Source organism: Mixophyes fleayi, chromosome 4 (assembly GCF_038048845.1).
Source record: "Mixophyes fleayi isolate aMixFle1 chromosome 4, aMixFle1.hap1, whole genome shotgun sequence".
NCBI lineage: Eukaryota > Metazoa > Chordata > Amphibia > Anura > Limnodynastidae > Mixophyes > Mixophyes fleayi.
In genome coordinates this window covers 130,678,721-130,684,720 of record NC_134405.1, presented here as the reverse complement: position 1 = coordinate 130,684,720, position 6,000 = coordinate 130,678,721, and positions in this window count along the sequence as shown.

Genomic DNA, 6,000 nt, shown 5'->3' with positions numbered 1-6,000 from the left:
CTATCAAAATGGCCACTGAGCTCCATACTTTTCTGTGTGTATTGTAAAATGCTTTTCTGATCTAAGGCAAGGCCAAGATGTCTCCACATATTTTGCTAGGTTGGTGTCTCAGATGCTTTCTGCACATGTGCAAGAATATATTATTTTTCATCAGTAGTGTACCAATAAAGAGTCTTAAACAATGTTCATACCCTTAAATGTAAGTTGATTCCAAGATCCTTTGTTCTCTGAGTATAAAAGCTGGAATGCAACCAGAGAGGCCCTTGCCTCAGACTGGATCTGCATGATGAAAGGTGCTGATCCTGATATTTTTCCAGCTTTCGTGTGAAAGGTGGGGCCCTGGAAATTGACTGTTACTTGGACATATGAGATTCAATATTGGAAGCTAAATATTAATTTACTTTCACTTTTATGTTCATTGTAAAAATAAAGTTAAACTTTTCAATAAATCTTGCAGTCACGAGTCATTAACTGTTTGAAACCAAAAGAACCTTGGAACAGGAGGCACATGCAGATATATTGTGGGTGGTTGCTTTACTTAAGGGCAAACACTTATTAGGCCCATTTAGTGATATACCTGCAGGGCCGGATAATAATAAACCCCTAAATATCTCCCTTGAAAGGTTTTTGTACCCTGTTGGAAGAAAAGATGGACTCCAAACAAAAAAGAAAAGGTGGAGCAGAAAAAATCAGGGAGAAGAAAAAGAAGAATCTTGAAGCTGATGCGGAAAAATGTGTTAAAATAAATGATATGTTCAGTCGTCATCAATAAGGTCACACTATTCCGGGGAAAACATCCACGGAAGAAATGCAAATTGATCAAGAAAGTGAAACACAGTTATGTATTCCAGAATCCCCAAGCACCAGTCAACAGAAGGAACCGTGAGGTCCAAAACGCTGTATTTTGCTCTGTCTGTCTTGCATTTTCAGAGACTTCTGTAACAAATCCATTCATTGAAGGAATGACAGACAGGAGACATATTCATCAAAGAATTGAAGAACATGAAAAAAATGTAATGCACAGAGCCACATCACATGACACGGGATGCGGCCGCGTCATCAATGACGCGGCCGTATCCCGTGTAATGAGATGCGGCCGCCTGTGTGCCCCCCTGCCTGAAGTATCCCAGCCCACGCCTGAGTGCAGATATAAATAACTCACTGCTTTGCAATCAAATGTCTGTACACAGAGAACAAGTCAGAAAAAGACGTCAGATATTGGAGCGTGTCATAGACATTATAAAAGTGATTGGTAAACGCGGACTTAGCTATAGGGGAAACAAATTTGAGGCTGCATACACTTTAGAGGACATTTCTGTCGATCACGGCAATTTTTTAGAGTTTGTTTTACTGCTCAGCAAGTACGATGCTTGTCTACGAGAACATATCAGCGATTGCATAACAAAAAGCAAGAAGTTGCATTCAAGATGAAAGGGGATAGGGTCGTTTATAACTTTTCTCTCCAAAACAACTCTTAACAAAGTTATAGAAACTATACGACAGCTTATTCAGGAGACCATGGCAAGTGATGTTAGAGAAGCTGGGATGTTCTCAATACAAATTGACACCACTCAGGATATCACATCAAAAGAACAGTGTTCAGTAATTGTTGGATATGTAACAGATCAAATTCATGAGAAGCTCCTTGCAGTGGTAGATTGTGAATCTTCATCTGGAGAATACTTCCTTAACTTGGTAAAGCAAGTTCTACAGTCATGCAAACTAAACATAAAAAATTGCACTGGCAGTTCTACTGATGGCGCAGCAAACATGCAAGGACAATATAAAGGCTTCTCTACATGGTTGTCAACCGAATCACCACACCAAGTTCATGTCTGGTTTTATGTGCATGTACTGAATTTAGTACTGGCAGATACCACAATAGGAGTTGTTGAAAGTGCATCGCTATTTGCTTTAATTGATGATGTTGCAGTATTTATTCGGGACTCTTTTCAAGGAATGAATACATGGCTAAGTGTCAGTCAGGACCCTCACCAACGAAGACTCTCTGTGATCGGTGAAACTCGCTGGTGGTCTAAAGATGCAGCACTTAGAAAAGTATTTGGATCATTTTCCCAACCTGATTCTGCTTTGTACATTGACCTTGTTGTCACATTGGCAAAGATTAAAGAGAACCCAAGATCTAGAGCTGAAGTGCGCCTAAAAGCAAAAACATTTGTGGAATCTCTTCTTAAATACGAGACCATTCTCACAGTTCAAATTTTTCTGCGTATATTTGAATTGACAACACCATTGTCAAAATATCTACAAACAAGTGGTTTGGACATATTAAAAGCTCATCACATGGTGTCTGGGACACAGGAAAATCTTAGAAAACTTGTAAGAGATTTTGATGTGGTTAAGAACACTGCAGATAATTTTGTAATGTGGGCAAATGACAAGCTGCAAGAACTTGAAGACTGTGACCTTGAAGTACAGACCTCCCTACCTCAAAAAAGGTTAAGGAAGAAAAAAACCATGCCTGGTTAGTGATTCTTGACGTAATCACTGAGAGCATATATCAACGTTTTCTCGCCAGTGGATCACTGTACGCTGACTATGCTTGCCTGGACCCTAGGAAATTTTCCATCATAAGAGAACAAGGACTTCAGATCCCAGCAATGGAAGATTTAAGTAAAGTCTTGATCAAATTTGATGAAAACGCCACAGCTGAAAATTTGCGCTGTGAATTAACTAATCTAGCTCTGCACTGGGAAAAATTAAAGACATCAGCGCTAGAAGAATATACTGTTAGAGTGGCAACAGAAATCCCTGCAGAAGACCAGAGTGAAGAAGGTGGTGACATAGAAATGGAGCTGGTGAATAAGCCATGTGCGACATGTAAGAACTGTGCCATTTGTTGCTATCAAATTCTACGGCGATACAATTTATTAGCAGATGCCTATAATGTGATTGGCCTGGCCTACAAATTCATACTGACTCTATCATTCACACAAGTTGCTTGTGAGAGAAGCTTCTCCACCTTGAGGTTTATCAAGAATCGACTGAGGAATACTGTATCCCAGGACCATTTGGATTCTTTCATGCTGATGGCTACAGAAAAAGACATTCTCATAAGTCTTGATGTAGAAGGCATAATCGACAGAGTTGCAGAAAGGAGTGAAGTCCTGCGAAGTCAACTCATTCCTTAAAAGCTCGCCATGCACAGAGTTTTTGCAGGGATCTTAGGGGTTAGCTTTTCTATGGGGGGAAATCACAAGGTTAAAAATAAGCTTAAGTGATATGTAAAGGATACAACATTTATATCACTCCTCGCCCATAATGGAGAGATCAGAAGCAATAATTATACTGCTATAGAATTCAATACAATATTGTATCCTTTAGATATTGCTTAAGCTTATTCTTAACATGTGATTTCCAAAAAAATCTCCTTGGATTATTTTAAGACTTGAAGGAAATTTCAGTCTAGGTTAAATATACCAAATAAAAGTTACAGCAAAGGTGACAGCAGTCATAAAGCATGTGGGAAGTTCAGTAGCAGAGCGACTTGTAGCTGGTGGAAGGGGTCATGATGGAGGATCTGCTCACTTATCGTTTGTTTAAATTGTAGTAAATAGGTAGTTTCATGCAGTTCTGTGCAATATTTATGTTTTACATGTTTTACTTGTTATTTAAAATACTTACGTTATTAAAAATACTTACGTTTTATGCTGTGGCTTATAGTATGTTATGATTCAATAAATTACTATGGCCATTACGTCTCAAAACAATTACTGTCTTATATGATTCAGGGGGAAGTAGCATGGACACATTATACATTATATTTTAACTATATATTTTAAAAGATTATGGTTTTGTGCATTTTCACGGTGCTCCAGGTGATTTGCATAACAAGGGAATTGATCAGGGTGGGCAGAAGACAGTGTTATACACAAGTTTGTGCTGATGCTTCATGTTGGACTGCACCAGCAACGCCACTTCAGGATGCAACAATATAGTACATCGAGCCCACAGCAGATGGGCCTGTGTGCTTTAAATGCCAGGGCTGATTTTTAGTCCCAGTCCGGCCCTGTATACCTGTATAATAGCAATCCTGGCTTAGGTAAATACAGATTTAGCAAACAAATTAATTCTGAGGCCTATACTTTTATGCTGAAAACAAAACTACTACTTGATTATTAAACCAAGATATTTTACATTCTTCTTCAGGGTCATGTGATGGACTCCCTGCCTCCCAGGGCTCCTCCTCTGCCTCCTCCCTGGCATCCTATTGTTGGCGGCAATGGTGGCATTCTGTTGGTAGAAATATGACACATTTAGTATTTTATTAAATATTATTTCTCTCTTCTAGATAGATAGATACATGGATATAAAGTTAGCTTTCATTTTATATTATTAAACACCACATATGAAGTATTACTGCTCCATTGTCCAAATACAAACACCACTACACAACTTCCATAAAGACATGACCTAGGAGGTTTATTAAAATTTAATTATCCTAAAGTGAATGTAATCACACACTGATACTGACACATCACTATTACATACCAGACCTTGTACTTTTTACAATGAAGCTTATTACAAGCCAAATTACTATCTACAATACTTCGTCTTCTACACAGGGATACAGCTACATGGGCCAGATAAAACTATAATCATATGTATTTACAGAGCAGTAACTTAGAATTCTAGTGCCTGGGGCGAGAAAGAACATGCCGCCCCCATAACCCTCAATTTTAACCAAATGAACCTAAAATATTCCTAAACTGCCCCTCCATTCAGCGTTGCGCCCTGGGCGGTTGCCCCTATCGCAGAGCCCTAGTTACGGCTATGTGTATTTATATCTAATTGTGAACTTACGTGTGGCAAGCGACCTTCTAATATCCGCAAGCAGCTGCGGTTGCCTCCTGCGGAGGTTACTCCACTGGATCTGAGCAACAGACTGTGTGCTGCCCAATCCTTGCAGATGATGATGCTTTGCAGCCCATTATGCTGCATTTTTATCTGCATTGCGGATAAACTGTGGGACTGGATCCAAATGTGGTGTATGACCAGGGGCAAAAGCAGGGTTTCTAATGGGGGGTTTCCATTCAGAAAGTGCATGAAAGGGGCGTTGCTATTATTTAAGACAGTACTAGGCTGCTGTCCATCTCTTCCCATCCTCTTCTAATACAATGGCAATGGTAGCCAACTGTCCTGATTCTAGTGGGGAAGTTACAACTTTATGTGACTGTCCCGCTCAGTCAGGACTTTGTTCCAACTGCAAGGATAGTTGGGATGGATGTCCTGCTTCACACTGTACATAAAAAAAAGTATACATTTCATATGAAATGACTAATGTGTGTAATGAAGTTTACTAGTAAACTAATCAACTTATAATGCTAAAAGTTGAATTTTAGGGAACATATATAATTTTAATGTTTGCTTTTTCTTCCATTATGTGAGCTGTACATGCCGAGGATTCCAGTGGAGGTGAATATAAACCCCCTGCCGAGGACACCCGTGACGGTGCGGAAGAACAACAGGCACCTGAAAATACAGGAAGTCCTGCAACGGAATCTCATGACAGTGCCTATATGCCTGTTTCACTCAAATTTGTCACACACCAGGTCAGGGGCGGATTGGGAACTTAAAGTGGCCCTGGAAAAAAGTCTGAAAGTGGCCTCATTTAGGCGGGGCCAAATAAATGGTAGGCGGGGCCCAGTATGTTTGTGCACTGTGTGTCTGCCTAGAGTATGTGTGCCCAGTGTGTGTACCTGTATACGTGTGTCCTGTTCTAGTCACTTTCACCTCCTGACACAGGGATCCGCGCCACGGCCACATTAAGGAAGGTGGCTGGGCCTGAAGGAGGGGCCAGCCACCCACTACCACACTGACCCCCTCCGCTAGCACCTATTCCGCGGCTTCCTGACGTCAGCGGCCTACCGTGAAAAGTTCCGAGCAGTTTGCAGTCTTGCTATTTATCCAGCGCTGACATTGCAGTCTGCATTTTGGCTCCAGTCCGATTCCAGCAATCTGGTTCCATCCACTCTGGTT